Source organism: Astatotilapia calliptera, chromosome 10 (assembly GCF_900246225.1).
Source record: "Astatotilapia calliptera chromosome 10, fAstCal1.2, whole genome shotgun sequence".
Classification (NCBI taxonomy): domain Eukaryota; kingdom Metazoa; phylum Chordata; class Actinopteri; order Cichliformes; family Cichlidae; genus Astatotilapia; species Astatotilapia calliptera.
Genome location: NC_039311.1, coordinates 29,962,328 through 29,988,007, shown reverse-complemented (window position 1 = coordinate 29,988,007; position 25,680 = coordinate 29,962,328). Strand labels below are relative to the sequence as shown.

General features: G+C 38.0%; 1 protein-coding gene and 1 long non-coding RNA gene across 2 annotated transcripts in view; one reads left to right on the top strand and one right to left on the bottom strand.

Moving 5' to 3' along the window:
* LOC113030056 (polypeptide N-acetylgalactosaminyltransferase 10-like) overlaps positions 1–25,680 on the top strand; it is a 512,613-nt gene that overhangs the window by 118,375 nt on the left and 368,558 nt on the right. The gene's annotated exons all lie outside the window — the stretch shown is intronic.
* Positions 5,753–14,409, bottom strand: LOC113030062 (uncharacterized). The gene is made up of 5 exons (XR_003273543.1): positions 13,345–14,409; positions 8,139–8,193; positions 7,420–7,589; positions 7,245–7,305; positions 5,753–5,785 (listed from the first exon to the last, which is right to left on the bottom strand). It is a non-coding gene; the product is annotated as an uncharacterized LOC113030062 (long non-coding RNA).

Below are 25,680 nucleotides of genomic sequence, written 5' to 3'. Positions count from 1 at the left end.
TCTATTAGTCAGTGTAGAGTAGACAGAGGAGGAGACTGAGCAGTCAAAGTAATTTTGATTTCTCTTATGTGAGAAGAAAAAATATAATAATAAAGGGTGCTTTTGACAATTTTTCATAACACGTAAAATAATATCTCTTTTGTTTTTCCCCTCACTTCCACATTAACTGTAATATCACAGCTTACAGGACTGAAAACTTGATCGAGTAGGATCATCTTGGAGATAATGCAATACATTTAAATGCATAGTATAGCTAGAGTGTCCCAAGTCTCTTACAGAAATTGAACCACAGAATCATAAATTCTACTACAGTTACCATAATTCATGATCCAGGAGGAGCAAGAAAGACCATAAAAATAAAGTCAAAATAAACTCATCGGCTCAAAAGATATTACACATTATTTGTCATATCTTGTCATTTCTATAGAGACGCAGAGATACCACTATTACCACAATTTGTAAAGCTGTCAGACATGTATAAAACAATAATAATAGATGAGTGAAGATAAGAAAAAGTAGCTATTCTATTCTATTCTATTCTATTCTATTCTATTCTTCACATGTAAATGTAAATAATAGCTGTTAACAGAGGTGATGATGTTTCTTTCAGCAAATAATTAATTCTGTGAAACACAAGCGTTATATTCAATTCAGTAATCTTGGAATCATTCAGCGAGAAAGTCCAGAAACATTTAAATAAAACAGATATGACCTTTTAAATTGCACAACGCTGAAATTCTAACAAAGGACGGTGTTAATGAACAGACACCATCTACATTTGCAGTTAAAATGGTTTAATAGTGGGTTTCATCAGCGTGCTCATCAGTGCTACTCATCATCACTGACTGTCTTTTTGACTGTTGATCTATACTTACTGAGTGCAAGTTTATTCCCTAAGCCATGCAAAGTGAACTAGTGGAAGAATTTTCAAAGGCTCCACGAATGGTCTCCAGAGGTTCTTCTGCTTACAGACACACAATGTACAGTATGTATATTAGAAGATTCCCCATGGAACTTGCTGAGGAATGTAGTTTTGTAATTTCTATTTATAGGAAAGGGTCTGCGGCTCCTCAGGGAAAGCCATGTGTTTTAACTTTAGCATCTGGTTGATCAAATTAAAAATCCTTCCTCAATGTGTAAAATAAGGAAATAGTGTCCTTAGAGATTGTTACTGGGTCCCTAACAAAAAAGTGTCTGAGTGTCTATGTCCTGAATCCAAAGCACATTAAAGTAAAAAGCTACTCATTTCTGTTTCATGTTCGGTGCAGGGATGGCACCAAAACGATGGCACCCTGTGTAAATAATTTTCTTTGGAAAACTGCTGGTTTACACTGGTTTTAATGACAGTTGAGTCATTTGGTACTCTCTTTGGTACTCTAAAAACAGATAGCTGAAATATGAATATGCAGAATGTTGGAAAGGTTTTTGGTACTGGAAACATTTTCATTTGTTTTGCTTTGTTCCTGTTTGCCTTATAACTAGTATAAACTAATGCTTTAGCTGCATACATCCTGTTTTCCTGAGTGAAGAATAACGCATCGGATGTCATTACTTACAAGCATTCTGCACATAGACAAATTTCCTAGCTGTTTTGGGGATAGCAAGGTGCTATATGGTTGATGGGTAATCTTGCCAGTCTTGTCATGGGTAATACTCTCCCTGCACAGTTCAGTTTTAATGTATACTTTATTAATCCCCTGTGGGGAAATTAGTCTCTGCATTTAACCCATTCACATGGCTCCCTACCATTTGAGGTCTTACTTAACCTTGAGTCTTCAGAAGATAGAGACTGGTTTCCATATTGCAGTCACTTTAAAATTCTGGTTCAGTACAATTTGTCTTCCAAAGAACTTTCCACATTTCCTCCTTTCCCCTGACAGAACAAGATTATATTACAACCGTTTCAGTTTAAACCAGGAACAAGCAAGACTGTTTAACACAGTACAGGACTAGTACTCCTAAAGGATTTTTCCCCTATGATGTCATATGTACATACACTAGACTTGCATCATTTTATTACTTCTTTATTACTGAGTGTGACTTTAATAGATGAGCGAAAGCAAGAACGAAAATGTAATCATTAGTTGATTCCCTCACCAAAGGTTTCTGCAAAGGTTTCTTTGGTTTAAGATCATCAACACCCACACCTTTAAAATGATTTCAGTGTAGTTGGAGTAATTTCTTTCCCTCCTACTCACCTTTTAGTTATCAGGAATACAATAAGCTTCAGCCCACATCTTCTTCAGAGCTTTGTGAGTACGGTAAGGTGAATCTGCCTCAAGGGCTCTGATTTTATTTAATTTTATTCAGTGCTTAAAGCTGTACATATCTATTATGGAGATAGCAGGTTCGGTATAGTAACCTGATGTATCATCTCCCTCGATTCCAAGGGTCACATCTAACAACAGAACAGCCTGTGGCTAGCACACAAGTGTTCCATCATGGCCGTCATGCAGGTCCACTGCTTTTACCCGTTAACCTTTGATTAAAAATTAAAAGTAAAGTATGTATTACTGCCAAACTATGAGCCCACAGAAAAAATGAACTGCAGCTGGCAGATTTTCCTTTCAGAATCACACAAGTAACTCTCACCTATTAGCACAGCTTCTTCCAAGGATCAAGAATCTAATTAGTAGCTCTCTCAGACAAACAAAATGACAAACTGCATACCCTTGACCCTCTCTTGACATAGTGCATGCATTCATTAAGTAAATACAGATGTTAATTTATCCATGTGGTTCCGCTACGGTATTTACCACTGACTAGATAATATTTTAATTTAATTCTCTTCAGTAAAGCTTAACTATTTGTCTTTGATAGCCTGTAGTTAAACACCCCATTTAGCTGTCTTGTCTTTGTCTTTTTTGGAAAGTCATTTTTTATTAGAAGAAAAAAATACTACTTAAAATAACCCTAAATGCTCATACAAAATGAAATTACATATGCGCATTCATAAAACCTCTATAAGCTCATCCTACACTATTAGGACTCCAGCAACCAAAATTGGAACGTGAGTATCTTCATTGTCTTATTTATATTAGATAATATTAGATATGAACCGCACACAGGTTGCTGCCCCTCCGCCAAAAAGGCAATGTATTACTTTTCTTAAAGATAATGCAGTACATTACATAATTACTTTTTAAAGAAAATAATTTGTTGCATTATCTCTAAAGTGACTTTAAAATGATTGCTACACTAATTCTACTTAAAAAAGAACATTTACCAGTACAAATAGGGACCACAGTGCTATAAAAATGACTTCATCCCTGTGTTTGTCACCTGTTGAAGTTCAGGCTTTAGCTGCTGGGCTGTGGTCAGCATATACTCAGCTATACCACTCTGAGGTCTTTGCTAAATTTGTGCTAGCATGCTGTCTGTGCAGATGTTTGCAACGAGCTAATACTGTGTTAGCAGCATGCAGATGCTTCTGTCCTGGATGAAATTTGCACTTTACCATCACACTCTTGTTCCATATCACCGCTGGTCAAAAGTTGTAGTCCACTTTTTTCTTCTTTCTTGTACACCAAGAAATACAATTACAGTAATGCATTACATTGGAATACGGTACACCCAGCACAATGAAATCACCGTGTTACCTAGCAACCACATACAATTACCTAAAGGTCTCAAACACAGGACAGAGTGAAAAAGTTTAACAGTTTTAACACACTGAGTTTTCAGGATGAAGCACAGTGAAGTCTCAGGTAAGTTTTTCACATGGCACTTTGATCAGACAAGTATTTTCAAGCAAGTCTCTACGCATGTTCACAAGCTGAAACTGTGAAATCAAATAAGCTTCTTTAGGCAATTTGCCAAACAGGAATCAGAATTACTCCTCTGTTTCTCAAGAGGTGGAAAAACTGTGAACAATGCTCAGTTAAGATTCTGCAAGTAACCAAAAAGGAATCAGAGCTAATCCCCTCTGTCTTGGGGGATGCGTTCCAAAACGCAGAGCTTTAGTCCAGGTAAGTAGTGACAGCAGGCAGAGTGAGAGTGGGTCAGGCAGGTACTCGGGTAAGTATTTAGCAGGCTTTCCAACAGGTTTACATATGTTTAGAAAAACAAACTGGTGATGAGTGGTGGTGTGAGACGTTAAGAACTCCACTGATTAAAGATGGAGAGCAGATGTGCTTACTGGGGAATCCCTGAGACCATGCCCACCACTGAATTAGATGGAATGGGTGTAATAACTCCCATTTACACAGACAGAGAGAGCAACAAATGACTGAGAAACAGAGAAAGCAGGTCCAGGGAGGGACTGTGACAAAAATTTCCCATTTATGTAATTTATCTTAGAAAAGTAAGTTAGTAAGTTTATTTATAGAGGTAAGTGGTTAACATTGGCAGGAGCCATGCCCTGTTAACATTAACCACCATGTTAATGTTAACATGAACACTGGTCTCTGATTATCACTTTATTTTATCAGTTAACCCATGGAAAGTGAGGTGTTATGACAACCTGATTACCCAATACAGACAAAGTGAAACAAATATGAGTCATTTATTGGCTGATCAAGCAGAAATCTAGCTCAACACTCTAAGCTTTGAAATGCCAAGACATGCCCACACAGACACACACATACATACACACACACGCACGCATACGCACAGAAGAGAGGACATCGTGTAATGCAACAGGGAATATTAACAAGGTCAAAGTGGGTGGTAGAACTATTTATACAGCAATGGCTGATTAGGGGTTGAAAAACCAGAGGGGAATGAGACGCAGGCGAGAGTAATAAATACAGGTCAGAAAAAGCAGCAAAGCAAGGGAAATATGGGACGGGAATAAAGGACCCAAAAAACTAACATTATAATATTAAACACAGACACATAAATAGCACATGACATGATTACAAAAAAAGGAAAGAGGCACCAAAAGAAAGACCACACGGACAGAGGAACAGATGAAGACACATGGGAACTAAAATTACCACTACTAAAAATTAAGACATGAACCAAAATACAGGATTGCAAAACTGAAACGTGTCATTAATAAACACAAGAAGCACTCAGAGAGCGCAAACCTCCATCAGTGCTACTCACTTTCTGGGCAATGTTTTTAAGGGAATAGTATTGTACTTTGTACATATTCAGTTTGTTTTCTTTCTTCTTTTTCAAAAATACTTTTAAAATGTTTGTAGTGCAGAAAAATCAGATAAGGCAGGATATTTATTTTGATTAGACATTATCTAGGAGTCAGTAATGGATAACAGGTACTAATTTATAAATAATTGGACATGAATAACTTGAGCTTATTATATATTTTACTGCAGTATATATATCTTTCTCTAGAAAATACTTTTTTTTTTACAACAGAAACATTAAAATCTTCATGTAAGTTCAAGCAAAGAACCTGAAATCTAATTACGGAAAGTTTATTAAGCGCTTAGACAGGCGGTCACAAAGTGTTGTACACAAAAGGCTAAAATAAACAAGAATGTTCGGTACTAATATAGACAATAAAACACAAATTAAATAAAACACAGTAAGATTAACAGGTAATTTTAAGATAAGTTAAGGAGCTTAAGAAATCAAGAATTGAAGATTGCCATGTCTTGAATTCTAAGGAAATCAAAACAGGATTCCAAAATTCAAAAGATAAAACAACCCCGTGACCATGACAAGCACAAGTGCAGCTCATGTTGCCACTCGAAGAATCCTTGTCAAATCCAGATCCTCAACTGATGCTTCTAAGCACTGACTTTCAGGATTTAGCCCGAGGATATACTGAGCAAACAGACGGCCCTTTGGGAAAACGTGTCTTCCTGCAAGAGTGATTCTAAAGAGCAGAGGTTGTAGTTATTCGTTGTTACAAGAACATGTGAACATTACTGCTCTATAGCAGCAGAATTATGACTTTTCTAGGAAAAAACATTTATATTTCAAATAAGGAACCTTAATGTATTTAAAAAATGCAGGACTTGAAAATCAATTTTAATGTTTTCTGGGGAATGAAAGGCGTTCATCACTCTTGTTAAAGTTTGTGCGTTTTGGTTTGGAACACTTACTATAAATCGCTGATGGCTTAAGTGTCAAAGAGTTTTTTACTGAAGGAGTTGAATGTTGATCACATTTATCCTCAAGTCAGAATAAACAGAAATAGAACCATTTGCTTCTGTAGCCCAACTTTATTTGTTATTTGTCAATTTCCTGTAAGTAATAAAATAATTCATGCTGCTGCCTAAATCAAAATAATTTCCTTTATATGTATACTGGGTACTTTGTCAGACAACTATTCAGTGATTTGCTTGTTTCTGTAATGAAAAATTGAACTCAAATATTCCAATTTTTAGTCTGGAGGTAAAGAAGGATGGTAGCGGTACTTTAAACAGATGTGCTTTTTCTTGACTGAGAGGAGATGACAGAATTTAATTACTAAGCCACATTCACTGATGGTAATTTCACAGTCTGGGAATTTCTGAGAGCTTGTTCCATTTGCTCTGGACATTTTAGACATGTTCAAGATCCACTGGTCAGCAGCTTCCAGCTATACAGCTCTTTTAGTCCTTATCCACTAAGGAAGAGCATTGGAACAGTATTATACATGGTATAATTCAGCAACAATATCCTCTGGCTGCCTATACTCATACCTGGTATGGTTAGCTGGGAAAAGATACTCAAGCCATGAACGTCTCCATCACTGCAAGTGGGAGATTGATTCAGTCTCTGTAGTTTGGATGCATTAATCCTTTTTCTCCCCCAATTCGGCCAATTCTAGCCCCTAATACAGACTGATTTCTTTTCTTTTCCAATAAATGTGTTTGTTTGTTTTTTTGGGGGGGGGGCAGCTAATCAGAAGAAAATTGGTTAAAATGGGAGCTTAAAATGCTTTGTTTCTGACAGATATTTTGGTAAACCAAGTCTCAGTAATCCGATATAGTCCAAAGCAATTTCAAATATCAGAGAGACTAACATGTATACTGCCACTGAAAGGAGAAAAAAAAAAGATGTTCAGGTTTCAGATCCCACTGTTGCTTTGGAAAGGCCAGTTCTGGTCATGGAAGCCAAGGAAACAGGGGAGGGGGTTCAGAGCAAAATCCATAACCCAAATCTTCAATCTAAAACTGGCAACAATTATGCACAGGAAGGCGGGCAAAGTGAATCCAAAGAGCAAGCTCCATGAAACAGTCCAAAGTTATACATGAGGAACACAATAAAGCTGGAACACTTGACGTATGTACACTTAGCTTACACTGAACAGACAGACAATTACAAAGGAGTTAAGATAAGAATCAAACCTGTGTATTTCTAATTTGAAGTGATGGCATCAGAGGACAGAGGAGGACAGTAGGGTGAAACCTGCAGAGACCCCAAAAAGGAGAAGAAAAATCATCTGTCTTTACATGCATATGAACTGAAATTATATCCTATCATGACACCCCAGTCTATAGGGCTTAATATGATGTTGCCCACCATTTGCAGCTATAACAGCTATAACAGTTTCAACTTTTTCTGGGAAGGCCTCCTGAAAAAACAACAAACTCCCTTTAACAGGAAAAAACCTCTGGCAGAACGAGGCTCAGGGAGGGGCATCCATCTGCCGTGAGTAGTGGGTGAGTGGAGGAAGACAGGACAAAGACACACTGTGGAAGAGAGCCAGAGATTAGTAATACCTAATGATTAAATGCAGGATGTGACTGATGCAGTATAGTTTAGTCAAGATCGTAAATCATCATGTGTGTTCTGAGTAGAATTAATTGTGTCAAACTTTAGTAAGTAGTGCAGCGAGTGAAAACTAAAGTAAAAGCAGAGTAAAACATAACAACAACTACACTTTCCAGGATCAAAGTGTCTTTTTTTTTATCACTCCCCAAGCAACTGCCTACTCGTGCCTTCTTTGAAACAGCATAAACATCAGTTTCATCTTTACAATAGCCATGCAGATATTTTTGCCACAATGCAACTATTAACCAGATACTTATTATCATTTGACAGTTATAATGAAGTTATTATTGTAAAATATTTTTGTTTTAAGAACAACAGCATGCTCCAGTCTTTATATCTTTCCTTCATGCCTCTTCCTCGGTCTTAAAATAAAAAGGTAAATAAACATGAATTCATGAATATTTTTCTCATGTTCATTTTATAGAAATATCCAGAGAATGTGCCAAGAGAACAGATTCCAATTTTACCTGTGCATGCTCCTAAGGAGATTATGCATCATGCATTCCCAGACGGCTCTCTTGTCTGTTGAGAAACACTTTGCCTTAAAATGAGAAACGCTTCATTTTACACAATGCTAAAGAAAGAAAATGCACCACAAAAATGTTCTCTGCGCTCTGAAAATGCTTTTCTTTCTCTTCTATAAATCGTTCATGTTACACATCAGGTGGTATTATAGAAACTTTGAAGGAGCCTCTTCTTCTACTAAGAAGGTTAAATCTTCCATGCACTGGTGTGAGCCATGTCAAAAATCTATACAGAATAATCACATACCATAATGCACTTGGGTTCCTGAACCCTTACCTAACAGTGTTTGGAATATGTCCTGTATACAGTTCTATGCAATATGTATTTTGATTTGGTTCCGAAGCCTGCACGATCCTTCCAGCTCACAAATCACATCTCACATCCTCATATTGTTTTTGTCAGAATGAAATCCCCCTGTAGCTAACGAGCATCTGTTTGCATGGATAAGATATGAGCGAGGTGCAACAGTCAGCATCGCTTAAGGAATCATTTCACATTCATCTCATTCGAAAAGACAGCCAGAGGACGGCTGCAGCCCACGTGCCCACCAACAAGCTCTGCAAGACCCTGCAGCAAACCTGCAGTCCCTGAGATACAAAATGACAACTACACAAATGGCTGTTCATCTGGCCACTAGAGAAACCTAGCAGAAGAAACTGAGAAAAAAATACATGTACATACACTTTATACACAGCAGACTGTAAAAGACAGTTTATATTTCATTATTTCTATAATTACAGGAAATCCAAAATTAAAGCAAGACTTCAGTGAATCTTATGATGCTGATTTATTTCTCTATTTCTGTGCATCTGTTGTCTTTTCTTGATTTTTGCAGTGTTTTAAAAGGTAACCGTTTTAAATACCCCTGCCTTTTGGCCATAAATATTTCCTATGTAAAGCAACGTTTGCAAGAGATAAACTATAAAAAAGTCTAACTTGATAACAGGAAATTTCAAACAACTGAAAAATCAAAAGTGAGACTAATATATAATCTCACAACTGTTTTTAAACAGAAGCTTGGTTCTTTTGTTTAACGTATTTGTAGATATTATAAATGATACTAATATCATGTCATTGATAGGATATTTAGTAAGAATACCTTCATACTTGGGTCTTCTACAAAAGCCCCGGGAATACGGGGGTTCTGTTCAGTATCTGAACTCTTCCTAAGATTGCACTCTTCTGGACAGAGACCTCTGATGTTGTGCTTGGACTCCCCTGGAACCAACTCCTATTACCACTGGAAACACTTTGAGCTTCACCTTCAACGTGTCTACTTTGCACTCTGCTGGGATTGTAACATCTATCACAACTGCAGTCTTCTGCTCCTTGTCAACCACCACTTTGTCTGGTTGGTTGGCCAGCAGCTGCTTACCTGTCTGGAACTTGAAGTCTCACAGGACCTTGGACCTGTCATTCTCAACCACCTTTGGTGCTGTTTCCCATTGGGACTTGGCGAGTTCTAATCCATATGCAGCACAGATGTTTCTGTACACCATCCCAGCCCAGCCCCTTGGTTGTGTCTCTCAGCATATGCTGCCCCAACTTGCATCTTACATCTTGAGACTATGTGCTGCTCAGCCTCTAGGGCACATTTACACAGCCTGCAACTTCACCCTCAATAGAACTGGTGCTTTGGAAATCAAATGCTCTGTGCTTTAGCCAACACAGAAAACAGGTGATACAACAAGTAATGAAGACATGGCAAAGATGTACAAAAACAGTCATTTACATCAAATAACAAGATGCCTAATTATACAGAATGAGCAGACTACAATTAACCAAACTTACCTACATGCTAATTGTAGAAGATGCTGCACAGTTTTGTAAAGCACACCAAATGCATCTGTTGTGAATATGCAAAATCTTACAAAAACATTTTATAACTGGCCTCCAGTGTGTTCCACTTCTGAATCAATGTGTGTTTTCACTGCATTTGTAAAAAGAACCTATCTTTCTGCACTCATTGAGTCAACCCACATCTTTCCCTGCATAAATATTGCTTTCCATTACTAATGCAGCATACATGCATGAAGGGGGCCGATTGGCACCACTGCACGGTCTCAGGAGCTCCTGACAGTCCTGCCTCAAATTTTGATTGAGCACCAAATTACCAGATCGCTGTACCATGAGCAACTGACAAATGTCTTTACAGCGAGACAAGTGTGTGCTTCGTGTGAAAGATAGTTTTTAATTTTGTGTGTTCCAAACTTTTCATTCGCTTTCTTTGGACAAATACTGAAGAGCTGTGGCTGAAATTGCTTTCAGTCCTTCCTGCTTTCTTAGAAAATGGTATTACTGTCTGGGGAGTTCACTGGTGATAGCATCATTTTGGGGCTGTGGTGAAGGAGCATTTAGAAAGTGAGAGACAGTGAAAGTTAGGTGATGAAATCCAAGAACATGAAGATGAAGAAGTATTTCATCTTTTTTTAAATGAACACATCTGACCAAAATAAGTTATACTAATAATTAGCTACCAATATGAATTATAATAATGATGAATTTCCCAACTCAAGAGTGTTACCATGCAATTTGTTCCCATTTCTTGTTTCAAATCTTTTCAAAAGGATGTTGTGCAGTATGTCCTTAAATGGAAACTTAACAAAAGAAGAATCAATTTCATTAGGGCCCAATCAAATAGACCTAAAAACTAGTTGGCAACCATGGGTCACAAAGGAAAAGGGATTATTTTCTGAATGCATAGGGGTTGCTGAAGGTTTCTGTCTCTAGCTGAAATTAGTTGAAAAGAGGCAGTGTATCGTGCTACACCGAAGCCCCCCTTGCTACTTCTTGTCTTGTTGTAGATTGCCATGGTTGACAATAATGTGAACTGCTCCGTGATAAGGTAGCAAGGGCCTGTATACAAATTAGCATTTCATTTCTGACACTTGCAATTCCATATAAAGATAAATGCTGGTAAAGTCCAAGTCTGGAGCCATGAGGAAAACACTGCATGCAGGAAAAAGTCTGCGAATCACAAGTCTATATATACTCTATAAAACTTAGTTAAAAAACAAAACAAACAAAAACATGTTACAAATACATTATCTTTCAACTGTCAGAAACTAGCTAAGATTTGTTTGAAAAGTCACGCTGCTCTAGCATTTCACTTATTTTAAGCAAATGAAGGAGATGGAATCTTTGCAGTAATGAAGAAATCTAATGAGTCTGCCACTACTACATTTATTTTTGTGATATTGTTAATTTTGTTTGCTTTTTTCAAAACATGCCAAAATTGGATGTGTACAGTTACACAACAGTGTAAAAAAGCGATAGAAAGTTTCAAAAGTTTTTTTTTCCTTCTTCACAGTGAAATTCTTTCAGTGAAAAGCTGTGATATTTGTGTCATTGAGATTCCATATTCCTGTGTGTGTATAGATAACTCATTGAACCCACGCAATGAGCTCAGTTTCAAGCAGAAACTGCTGACAGAGGAAGACTAAAAGCATGCTGCGCTTCCTCCCACATCAGCCCAAACTGCAAACTTTTCTCTGTCTCTGTTAAAGTGTCGAATAAGATGATATTGTTCGCTTCTGTTAAAACTTTCCCACAGGGCTGGAACAGTTCCTGCTCTGGATTTCACAAACAATGGCCGACAACAGTCAGAAGCTGAAAGTTTAGGGAGCAAAAGGTGCTATCAGAATGGCAGTATTGGGGACAAAGCACTGCCTCCTTCAAAACCGAGGGTGGACAGACTGAGGCTGTTTGCTGCACCTCGCAGCTCTAGTATGTCTGTTTCAGTCGGTGCTAATGAGGAAGACTGCCTGACAGGCTCTGTTGCTCTGCACTAGCACACTCACACACTGCCCTACATCCATATATATTCAACAACCGCTCTTCTTTTGTGTAGCATTAACCACACTTTCACCCTTTGCCTGACAGTGCTGAGAAAAACATGCCGAGTGTTTGTGGGAAAGGTTAGTAGTGGGTTTGTTCTATGTTTTCTGTTCATTCACCTGAAGGCATAGAGGGATGGGTGGGGACCAGACACCAAAAAGGTACTTATGTGTGAGTCATTCGGACTGTCAATGATTTTTTTATATAGCAGATCTATAACGTCACATTCCAGATCCAAAGCCAGTATAAAAATTTGTATAAATTTTGCATCTATACATAAAAAATCTCAATGAAGAAAACATACGTCTGTGTTATTTCACATATTTGCTTTCATATGCATTTCCTAAAATCATCACATTTTTTAGAATGAAAGTAACGATTACAGCTGATTAGCTGAGTCAAACATCTGATTTGCACAAAATCTCCAGAGTCAGGATTCAGCCACTGTGTGTGGAAAAAAAAGTTTGTTGTTGTTTAGTTTAGAACTCTTGAATGCTCTGTAAGCCAGTGATGGAGAAGCTTTCTGAGAAGCAGACTGAAAGTAATAAAGGAGAGGCTGATATTTTCTGCGGTGCTGTCTGACACGTCTAAGCCCCAGAGACATTCTCCTCTTCGCTCTCCTGCTCTGTCTGACTGGCCGGAGTCTGACTGCAAGTGTGAGTTGACAGCAGATTTCATTCACAGATAAATGTTTCTTTGATGGTGCTACATTTTAAGCTCATAATATTTGAGACATACTTTACATTAATGACATTCATGACCATTGGTTCACAGACTGATTTTGCAAATACTATTAATACACTCCAAAAAGCCAATGCACTGCACACGGGTTAGCTGTAAATACACCCACAGACTGTGCAACTCGAATGCTGTGGTTAAACATAAACATATTTCAACTCAAACGCAATTTCATCACTTCCTAAATTCAGGCTTGAGTCAGCATTTGCCATGATACCTGCAAGTGCATCATTTGTAAAATGTGCCTGTGTTCAATCTTAGCAGATTAAATGGTAGAGCTCACATAACAATTACATTCTAGAAATCGACGAAAACAGCAAGCAAAATTTGACCCCCACATGTTCTAATCCTAGACTTATATTGATGCTGATTCGACAGAGATATCCAAAAAGTCAGTGCTCTGACTCAAGGGCTGAACCCACATTTTATGGCAAATAGTCCTGTTTTAAAGAATGAGAATACAACTGCAGCAATTGTTTTGCGAGGGTTTTTTTTTTTGTTTTTTTTGTATTAAACTGTGTTTCCACTTTGTTGTCAATTTCTCAATTTCTGTTTTGGCTTGTTTTGACTTACTGTGGCGGGGCGTTGTCGGTGGTGTGGCTGTGGGGGAGGTGGACACACCTGAGCTGCATTGGTTAATCACACCTCCCCTGCACATAAAATTATTGAACTGGCTCCTGACTGGGTTGTTGTTGTTGGTGTGTAGGCGGTAGCTGAAAAGCAGCCATGTGTAAATTACAACAACTGGGAATAAAGTGTGTGAAAGTGAAGAATGTGGTTTTATTCATCATTCACCTGCCACACTTACATTTTGCTTTTGCATTCTTTCGATGTTTATTTAGGTTTAGGCAATAGAAATCAAAAATGACATTAGTTCAGACAGCCCACAGAATAATATAGCATTAGCTTTTCTCAGAGTCTAATGGCTGAGTCACAATAGAGGAAAATATGATGGCAGCCTCTTTGTGACAAAGAAAAAATTGGGAGTTTGCACTGAATTCTTTCACCTGGTGGGAGACAAACCTTTGCCGATCTGTCTAAGAGTGATCGCAGACAGTCCAAGCCAGAAAGCAGTTGCTAAGATTAGATGAAATTGCAAGTCAAACAATTCCTGTCTGACTTGGACACTCTTAGACAGATTGGCATAGGTTTGCCAATGTCTCCCATGCAATTTTTAAATGCATACTGACTACAAACACATTGCAATAATGGGCACAACTCATTTTTGACTTTTGAGAATTTGACTCAGTTGGTTGCCAACTGGTTGTTCTGGTTATATTCCTGCATAAAAGCAAGACTGACAAGCAGTCAAAATGCTGCATCTCCTAAATTCAATAAACCGCAAATAAGGGATGCACATGAGTGAATGAGGAGGAACAATTTTATTTTGATACAGACATTTGTAGATTAGGAGGAATGTTGCTCACATTAAAAGTGAAACCAGTGTTATATTTTAAATACAAATGGAATAAAAACATTTGATAAGTTAATTTGATGAGAGGTGACATGACAGTCATTTGTCATGATGATTCATTCATTTCAGTGACAAATGTTTTGCTCAGCTACTATAGGGCGAGAGGTGGGGTACACTCTGGTAAGGTTGTCACTCTATCCGCCCGTGTCAGTTTGCAGTTAACTCACCACCAGCAAATACGTTACTGGTAGTCAAAATATTTCTGTTTCAGATCTATGAGCTTCTGGTTGAACTCTGAATGTAAGTAGTTAAAGTTAATTTCTGTGTATGAAGACAGCTAACTTTTATTGCCTTATTAGTGCAGTGGTTTACACAATTACCTAAAGAGCCTCAAATCCTTTTAAGGTTGCATCAGGAATCCGGCACGAGGAACTGCCCACTTTCAGTTCATTTAATTATTACTCAGTTTCAGTCCAGTCAAGCAGTGTTTTACTACAGTACCACAGTCTGCATCATAGATAGCACGTTTGTGTGTGACCTTCCTGCTTCATTCAGTCTCCTTGTCTGGTGCTATCCTCAGCTAAATACTTGGTGAGAGAATAGTGCTGTTTAAATTAAACAAAAGGTAATTAATTGTGATGCCAAGATGCCCTAAATAAGTGCATATAAGTGACAAGGTGGGAGTGACACATGTCTTAGTATTGCCACGGTCAGGGCTTTAGAGCCCTGAGGCTAGAAGACAGCGTCTGCTCACAAAGAGCCAGTTTTGAATCCCAGAAAGTGACAACGGGCTGCGCAGCTTGTGTTCTGTGCAAAACTGCACTCCCTTCCGCTTAGGCTGATGTGACCCTTTATATATTTTGTCAGCCAAATAAAGTTGGCATAATTAAAATGTCCACTTGCTGTATCTAAGTCAGACTACACAATCTTACAAAGTTAAGATTAATAATGCTGGTGAGGACAGAGCTACATAATCTTAGATGCTCAAAGCATGTTGTTATCATCCGTGCAGGAAAATTTACAGTCTGTATGCGCTCTGGATGAAATTAGAGGTATTATAAACAGAGTCTTTATCCCATTCAAAGTCATTATCTGAATAGATTTCCTATTCACTGCCACAGTCTGTTAAACTCTCATCTCCTCTTCTTCTGATCTTTCTTTTGTCTGCTGATCCTTGTATCCCTTCTCTAAAAACGGAATCATGTTTTCTATTTCATTTCTATTCCCCACCGTTACCTCCTACAGGATCAATATCCAATTTAGCTTTCTTTCATCAGAAGAAATATTCTTTAACCCTGCACCTTCCATATCTCTGATATAACAGTTGAAATATTATTTCACGCCACTGTCCTATCATACCTGCACTGCTGGTGTTTAAATCCTGCTTGATGTCCTCAGTAAGATCTTCAATCATCTCTGGTATGTGTAACATCACACCCTGGCAGCAGACCTGTTGGTTTTTATAATTTTCTCTGGTTTATAGAGAGGATTCATTGCCAGTTTTGCTGGGGTGTTTTCAGGTTTCTCAACCATTTCTTTCCTTAAAGTGTAAACAGTGACTAGGACCTCCTCATAGCAGGAAGCTTACATTTTTGGTATTGTTTGTTTGTTTTTGTCTGGGATAATTCTTTTGGTTTTGACAATAAGGAAATCCTTCTTGAAAATGGACATTTAAACGCTGCTGGATGTTCAGAGCATTTGTTTGGTTGCAAAATGTCATTATACCGTCCATCCATCCTCTTGCACTTGTCTAATTTAGGGCTGGAGTTTATCCCAGCTTTAATTGAGCAATTCTGACACTTTCTCCTTGGCTCTAGACAAGAGCTGTGGTGTCTTTGACACAGCTGAGTTAGTCATCTTTGGAGGTAATGGTTTTTTTAGGAGCTGGCAGTGATGCAGATTTGAGATTTCCAAATTGGTGGTGCTGTATTGTATTTGATACCAGGAGATGTTATGTAAGCCATTGTTAAACCCTAACCAGTGAGCTGTAACTAAAATGGATAACGTCAGGCAAGAACAGTGATTCACAGTTTGTTGCACTTTTGGAGGAGCATAAGACTGAACACAGCTGTCAAGTAGCTCAGCCTGGTGAAAGTGCTAAAAAGAGACCTGAGAGTGGGAATCAAAGAGTTTTGTAAAAAGAAAGGCAATGATGTGCCTTAACTCTCAGATGCACAATGGAAGACAAAGTTTGCAATTTACATTTGCCGGACTAACCTTTGTATTTCCAGTGCTCATGTTTAAAAACTGCAGATGAAAAAAACAAAATAGATTTAGTATTTGAAATTTTGCAAACAAACTTATATTTTATTTGCATTTGCATTAGTGTTGATTGAATAGTGATAAAACATTGTCATTTTTACTATGCCTTTATTTTTACATTTCCATTGCATGTAGCATCTAGTCCTACCAGTTGCAGTTATCAAGAGATAAAAATTAATAGTCTGCACAACTGAGTTATGCTTATTGGCCCTTGACAATCTTAAAACAATTTGCTCCTTAAGTTGCATGTAACGTATTAACAATTTGAATCTGAATTAAGAAACACACCAAATTTTAAATGTGTTAACAATGAAGGATCCAACTTCAATGTTTTTCCCATGTTTGGAAGGTCTGGTCCAAATTGAAATGCTTGTAGAGAAGTCAGGTACAAGCTCATATACCGGTACATGCAGCAGGAAGCACTGGAGCAATGCAGATATCTATAAAGATGACAGCACTTGGGTTGAAAAGGAACAGTGGACAAAAGGCTTTAGACTGAGTGCCTGGTTTTATGTGGAAGAAGTGAAGAAATGAGCAAACATATATACCATCAGAGCATTTGGCCCCAGCAGGCATCAAGACTGGTGAATGTGCATGTACGCCCCTTGGCTTTGATGAATAAAAGATGAACGCTGAGTTTATACCATCTTCTATTTGACTTGAAATATTTATACCTTTTCCTATTGTAAAGACAGGCAGGTACCACTGGAGAGTCAGGTCAAGGAGAAGCAGGAGCCTTATCTATATGATCTCCCTTTTGTTGTGATTTCCCCCCCTCCGTTCCCTTCTGCCCTTTCCCCCCCTCTATCTCTTCCTGCCTGGCATAATTAATCATTTCAGACTGATGTTTACACAGTCTTATAGCCTGAGGAAATGTCTCGAAGAGGAAACTCAAATTCCCTGCCTCAGCACAAACACCAAAGAGCGTGAGAGATGAGAAGTAAGAGTTTAACTCACAACTGCAGGGGGGGACTTCATTCCTACATTTTTTTTAATCTGCATTCAACCCATTCAAAAAGTTGACAGCACCTGAGATAATTTCAGCTATACTGGAAGTGAATAACAAACACACTAACCTCAACAAATAATGCATCCCCTGGGTTTATCATTAAATTAGAAGGGCAATTGAAGAGCTCAGCCAGTGCCTTATCTCACACTTTTTTTATTTTTATTAACAGACTGATCTGAATCTATGCCAAAACTAAATGGATTTTTCTTTGGCTTTGCTCCACATTGTCACCAAAATCCATGAAATTCTGCCCTAGTATTATTAGTGTAATCTTGCTGACAGACAGACAGACAAATAGGTCTCACCTTGGATGAGAAACAAGGTTGAAAATATTGCATTACTTAGCATCTCGACAAAGCTGCATTGCTTATTACATGCTAAAGAAAAAGGGGGGAAAAAGAATTGGACTGAACAAACATACTGATGTTGTTATTGATAATAAAAAACTGCAGAATGAGGTATCCCAGAATGCTGAAGTATGCATGATAAAATTAAAAAAGGCCACAAGAGAATTAAACATATTCATGCATTTGGGAGCATGCTTTATCTCTAGCTTCTTTGTCTGGAATATTGTGCATTCAGATGCAAGTAATAGCAGAAGTGTTCTTCTTCAGGAGAGAATGAACGTGGCACTTTTAAGAAAATACCTCGTACGCTGCTGTAAATTATAGTCTAGTAAGTGTCATTAAGATCATTAACATTATTGCTGTTGGGCCACAGCAGCCATTAGATTAATGCCTATCAGAGTTGCAGGAAAAGGATTTTCAGCCCTTTTTCTATATTTCTGCACATGCCAAATTATGACCTTGTTGGAGACTCAACAGACCAGGAAAGATTTTTCCAGTCTTGTCCACATTTAGTAAGCCTATGCAAATTTTAAGTTCAATTTCCTATTCTTAGCTGAGAGGTGTGGCAGCTGGTGCGGTCTTCTGCTGCAGTCACCCATCTGCTTCAAGGCTGGATGTGTCGTATGTTATAAGATGCTTTTCTGCATCCCTTGGTTGTAATGAGTGGTCATTTTAGCTACTGCTGCCTCCCTATCAGCTGGAGGCAGTTGGGTCATTCTTCTCTGGAAACCATACCACACTAAAAGTCACTTAAAAAAACCCTTCCCCATTCTGATAATCATAAATATTCCACATACATACATTCCAACTGTCCGTATTTCACTGGTGTCATAGTGGATAGATTTTAGGATTTGTATTATACTGTTGTATTGTATCTTGGACACAAGTTGGTGTTTGAATTAGTTTTTGAGCAGATGGAAATTTTCAGTCCCTGGCTAGTTTCCATCTGCCCGAGGACTGAAGATGGAAATTGGCTAGCATCTAAATGTGGTACAAGGCATCTTTTCTCAGTCTAGTGTTTTTGTTGATGGTTCAGACAAATTAAAAGAAAGAGAAAAGAAAGAAAGAAAGAAAATGAAAACTGCTTATTTTTTATTGAGGATTTTTACAATTCAAGGTAAAATTGGAATAAGGTGTTGGTTCGCTGGGATTATTGACAGTCAGTTGAGAGGGGACTCTGTGTGTCTCATGCAAATGACCAATCATTAGTCAAATTGTGTCCATTAAATAAATAAATAAATAAATAAATAAATAAGATTACTATTATCCAAGTGTAATCCTTAAGAAACAAAAGTCTTTTCTTAGAGAATAGAAAAGAAAAGCTACTTTTTAAATTTTGGTGCACAGACTCACCATCGGACTAATGCAATATAAAGAAATAAATACGTCTAAATCTAAAAGTATATATCATTTTAAATTTAAGATAAGGAAAAATTTAGCTAGATACATATTGTTACAGGATATTAGAAATAAATATACTGCACAGCAATATAGAAGCAAAAGGCAGTGCACATCACAATTCCAAAAGTACTGAACTGCCTTAAATATACATTCATATAAAACAGTCCAGAAACTTTTTCAAAATGTGACTTGTGCATATATGATGAGAATGGAGTTGGGGAGTAGTTGTTACTCTCATATGGAGTAATGCTCATGAGTCCACAAACAGGAGAACTCAAATAACAACAGTGGTTTGCATGGAAAGGCTGTCAGAGGCACTGCTGCCCATCTGTAGTTTGCTAAATCTCGTATGTACAAGACAGAAAGCAACTGGGTGATATTTCATGGAAAGACATGGCCGTAAGAGATGAAGAATTATGTGGTAAGAATTTCTCTGAATTACAAAATTGGATTCACCAACTTTCTCCTTTAATAAATTATTTAATTAATTTTCCCATGAATCCACATGAGAAACTGGGAATTTTATGAAGGGCCACAGAATCAGCTGAACTCAGTTCTGCTCAATATTATTTTTATCTCTTTGTAAGCTTATTGGTGCAGTCCCAGATTGTCATGAAGCCCTTGGAAAAATAATTGCCCACCTCTGCCATAGTGTTTACTGGCCAAATGACAGACATTGGCATAACAGGCATACAGAGAAAAATACAAAATTCTGTTTGTTGTGCCTCACTTGACCAAATCTATGAGGCTTTTACATCCAGATGACCAAAAATACTGATGAATGCACTCTGAGGTATTGTTTATTGTTTTGCACAGACTTCACACCAGCTAACAAATCAATATGAGGTTGTCTTCAAAGAGAACTCAGATAAAGAGCAATAAAATATTTCAGCACTTCTGCACAATGGGGGGGGGGGGGAGAACAATCGTAACTAATCAATCAAATTCAATCAAGCGTTATGTGTTTTGGTAGATTATTTAATAAAAACAAAAGAAACAAATGTTTTATTTACCTCGCAAAAACTGAGAGAAAGTATTAGAATGATGGTGAAATGAATAACTTTCTGAAAGTTCTCTAGAATGTGAACTTGCACAGACGTATTATAGTTACAGAGATTTATCATTTACAGCTGGTTAAAGTGCCTGATTGTAATACAGCTGGGATATACACTAACAATGGTAAATCCTGTAGTTTTTTGATCACATCAACCCAGATGTATATTGTATTTCTTGCATAAATACCCAAACGCTGATCTGTTTGGCTTGCTTTGTTGTCGCTAAACCCATTATTTTACTAAAGGGAAATCATTAACATATAAAAAGCTTGTTTAAAATACATCACTCAAATGAGCATTTATAGAAGTGGTACTTCACTTATTCTAGCTGTTAAAGTAAATTTGCTCATTTGTGTCCCAAATCCATGATCTTACTGTGATTATTGAACAGATAAATTTCACTCTTTCACTTCTGTGGTAAAGTTGCTGCAAATTAATCAGCATATGTAGCCAGGCAATGGAACACTGTGAGTCATGTTTACATAATACATGACTCATGCACAACAGCAAGCACACACTGACAATTTCTTTTAATTAAATTTTTTTGTGTCACTGAAATTTGACTTTTAAATGCTTGGCTTTTTTTAGATGAAATATTCAATTAGCAGTACCTTATCTGGAAGGAAAACTAAACACATGAAAAATAAATAAATGAGGCATCGCTTCCTCCAGTCCTGCTCCCACTTGATACAGTTTTAAAACCCTGGTGAAGCTAATGAGACTCACACTGGCTGCAGACTGGCTACGAATCAAGCCTGAATCAAAACCTTTTAGTAATGGGATAAAGATATACATTTTCATACTTATACAAATAACTTTTATTTTGTAATTAATATAAGGAAACCTCACTAAACAAGTTCATCCCAACAGACCACTTTAGGCTGGCTGTCCTGCTGACGACACTGAGGCTGTTTGGAGACTGATGTAGGTATTAAGGCAGCACTGGGGAGTAAATAAGCTAGAAAATGAGAATAAGGCTGAATAAGCTGGCTGTGATCAGCATAATGGTGAAGGCTGATAAAAGTATTTGGAAAGGAAATGCACTGAAGTACGAAAGAGAAAAACATTGTTGAAATGCATCCAGTTAGCGAGGGGTGCCTATTCAGAAGTTTCCCTGCTGGTAGGTTGATGTCTGAGGAGGACAGGAGTGAATTTTTAAACTTAAATTGCAAATATTAAGAAGGTTATATGACTATTAAAAATACATTCACATATGACATGTAGACGACAGTGCTTTCTAAAGCAAATCTCTTGGATGAGGCTTGTCGGAATATGACAATAACTTCTAAGAATTTCTTTTGGTATACCAACAACCTTATCTCATGTATCAAATAAGTAAAATGAATATGATAAACATTTGTCCTAAAATATAATTTAAAAGGTTCAGTGTAGATGTGTGTAAATAGTTCCCTCATAAATTTACTGGCAAACTTAAAGGACTATGAACTAAAATTGAAACAATATAATAGTTGATATTTGGCTTCATGCTTGAATCTACATGCCAATGAGCAATGCCTGTCAATGTATAAATCAAAGTGATGGAACCTGTGTTTGTAAATGAAGGAAACAGCTAATTATTATTTCAGAGCATGTGTTCATTTTCACAGAATTTAATGAGACTCTGTTGGAGCCAGAAAAGGGGACTGAACTTGATGAAAGCCAGAAAACGGGCAGACCAGTGGGGAGTCTTCTGGTTGGAATCACTCCGTCTCTGATTGCCACCGTGGAGCGATGCTGCCAGAGGATCACAGTCACACTGTGGGGTGCTCACTCTGCTGGCAGTGACGAACAGAAGGTGCCACTTACCTTCTCCTATCTGACCAAGTTGCTGTCAGCCTGAAGAGCACTTTGTCTTTTGGACTGTCAAAGTGAAAAAAAGCTCTCCCCATGGTGGCTTCAGTATGGAAAGCACAACAGATAAAGGAGTGAATGATGGACTGATGGGTGGCTGGATGGACAGAGATTACACTGAGGGATGGGTAGGTTGGTTGGCAAGGTGGGGATGTTTACCTTTGTGGGTGGAAGGATGAGGTATAGCTTGGCAGCTGAAAAGATGGGAAAGTAGATTGGAGGAGAATTTAATGAACCGACACAAAACTACCTTTTGAAGTTTAGACTGTAAAATCCATGCATTTTTAAACCCTTGTTTCTGGATCCGATCCAGCAATAGGAAATAAAACACTTGGAATCAGGCCACTGTTATACTACATTGAAATGTCAGTAAGTAATCCCACATGGCGATTCGTCTGAGTCAAAATGCTTGTTTGCCACAGACACACTCAGACTGTTAGAAGTGTTAGTTTAAGTTATACAACAAAGCTTTCACATGTAGCGATATCAAAGTAATTCACCTAACCCTACCTTTGCTATGCAGCAAGTATCCCTGCTCTTGTAACAACATTACTCTTCTGAGAGATGTGCTTTGGTGTAAGATGTCTGCTCCTATTTTGCTGGCAGTATCATCCTGGTCAAAATGATCACTGAAACACAATCGTCTGGAAGGCTCAGTGTAGGAGTGTTTTCATCTGTTTTCCCACAAACACAGCTTGATAGACCCTCTGCCCCTGGTCTATAAAAGCAAAGTGTTGCTCTGTTGCCAAAAGTAGGAAGTTACTAACTAAAATCCTCACAAATGACGTTTGTTCCTGGTCAGCTCTCTCCAACTGTCACATATATGTTAGATGGCTATCTGCCTCTTCAGGGACACTTTAAGTTAGCAGACACATACCAACAAAATGCGTGGTTACTTTAAACAAAGATAATTGTCTGGAGTTTTGATCTCCTCCATACCTGCTTCACGCCCTGGAGGACGGGGCTGTGGCCCCCCCACACCCTCTAGCAGATCATTACATGAAGGAACCTTTTAAAAAAACAAGCGCGTCCATGCTCACAGGTGTACACACGGGTGATCACACCCACAAACTACACCCTTTTTGGCTTCTACCTCAAAGCACACTGTGTTCTGTTGATCTTATGTGCTGCACAATAATGTTTATAATTTTTGTAAATTTTTGTAGTAAATTGTAAATATTGTAGAACTTTTCTTCTGTCATTTAATGGTCGGGCATTGTACAGCTACAAGCATTTCACCCCCATGTCATACTGTGTATGGTTGTGTGTGTGTGTGACAAATAAAATTTGAATTTGAATTTGAATTTAATATTTAGTATTTACTGTTATATTCCCATATGCCATTGTGATGATTGTTTATTCTATTACTCTTGTTCTCTTCTGCTTGTTTTCTTTTTTCTTTCTCAGCAGGTGACCCAGGTGATTGATATATGCATTTTTTTTTATTTATTTATTTTTTGCCCGTTCTGTTGGTTTTTGTCTTTTGCCCTTCTCCCCCGTCCCTCTTCTCAGCTGTTGCTCTTTCCCTCTTTCTTTCTCCCCTTCTTTCCTCCAGTCAAGTCTGTCCCGTATTCATTAAGTGAAAATAAAATAAACAATAAAAGGTGAATCAAATGGACCATTACGGCAAGGCTGGGATGGTCAGTTTGGTAAAGTAAATCCATTGGGCATCTTTCTTTGCCTTTAGACAACAATTCTGATGGCAAAAGAGCCAAACGGGACAGGCCAAAAAAAAAAAAACAAAAAACAAAAAACAAAGATAATCTACCCTCCGCTGGTTACACTGCAGTCGTTTTTATAGTTTTTTGCTATGGTATATTCAGCTGATCCCAGACAATATTCTTCTAAATATTTCAGACACAAAAAGTATAAGAAAAATGGGTCTTTTTTCCTTGTTTTTTCTCTTTTAAAGAAGAGAGAATATATCAATAAATATGTGGCTGGCAACGCAATATTTTTGATGATTCAGCTTAAATTTGTGTCACAATCACACTTTCCCAGTTCTACAGGAAGGAAGCAACATTAACAACATTAAGTGGTTGCTAGAGAAAAATGCATATTCCCTGTGGATATGGCCAGTGGTCAGAGGAGATTCCTGGCTGTCACTAGGTGTAATCGAGACTGCTTGAAAGTAAAAGTTAGCAGTTCCAGTTTGTGTTCCACTTTTCACTGCTTTATTACTTCTTTATTACTGCTCGGTAAGTAGCTCGAGTCCTCCATGGACAGCATAAAATACTCCATCCATCCATCCATTTAAAAAAAGAAGTTTTTCTTTCAAAAGCAGTGAGTTTTCAAAGTCAGTCCCAAATATCTCAGAGGCCCAGTCTCAATGGATGACTGTTCTGCCTTGTTCCTGGTTCTACTGGAGGTTTTTTTCCTGTTAAAATTTAGTTTTTCTTTGCCAAGTGCTTAGTCATAGGGGGTCGTCTGATCGTTGGGGTAATGTTGGTTGGTCCTTACCTTACAATATAAAGCACCTTGAGGTCACTGTTGCTGTGAATTAGCACTATACAAACAAAAGCTGAACTGAAATTAATTGAATATTGTACGTATATCTACCTCGACAAGATGTTTACTTACAGTAAAAAGAAAAAATTAGAAATTCTATTCCCTTTTCAATCATATATAAATACACATGCTGGGATTATACAGTGTTCTGCTTGAAGTGCATCGCAAGTACTGTGTGGAGAACTTCCCTTCTCTATAAACTGCAGAGACTTAAGCCTTTCAACTGAACTTTGCTCATCATAATCTAATAACTGTAATTTCTAAAACCCTTCCCAGCTTTACTTTGCTCCAGTGCAAGTGTGTAATTGGAAAGAAAACTCTGGCTTTGCATTCAAATGAGCTGATTTAAGAGGAGCATCACTGTGATGCTGTGCAGTGAGTGGTGTGTGAGTGTGGCATGCGTGTGTGTGTGTGTGTGCATCCATTTTGCAACATTCTAAGTATCCATGCTTGAGTTATCAAATGACACTGTGCTGAACGTGTGTTTGTGAGCATGCAGGAATATGTTAATCAAGACAGATAAGGCTAAAAACAAGATGATAAGCATCTAAATACTGAAAATACTGAACTCTGAACTCAGTTCAGTATTTTCAGTATTTAACCGGTATCTTTACCATGGGGCGATCGTCGCTCAAGAGTTGGGAGTTCGCCTTGTAATCGGAAGGTTGCCAGTTTGAGCCCCGGCTAGGACAGTCTCGGTTGTTGTGTCCTTGGGCAAAACACTTCACCTGTTGCCTACTGGTGGTGGTCAGAGGGCCCAGTGGCACCAGTGTCCGGCAGGCTCGCCTCTGTCAGTGCGCCCCAGGGTGGCTGTGGCTACAATGTAGCTTGCCATCACCAGTGTGTGAATGGGTGGATGACTGGGTGTGTAAAGCGCTTTAGGGTCCTTAAGCGCTATACAAATACAGGCCATTTACCTTACCTACACCCAGGTGATGGGATGATCACATACATGGTCCTGTTGCAAATTTTAAAAAACACAGGCTAAAAACCAATAAGTTACAATGCTCCTCCAGTCAATTCCTTGAACCACAGTGAACATCCGGTCAAGACAGCAACACC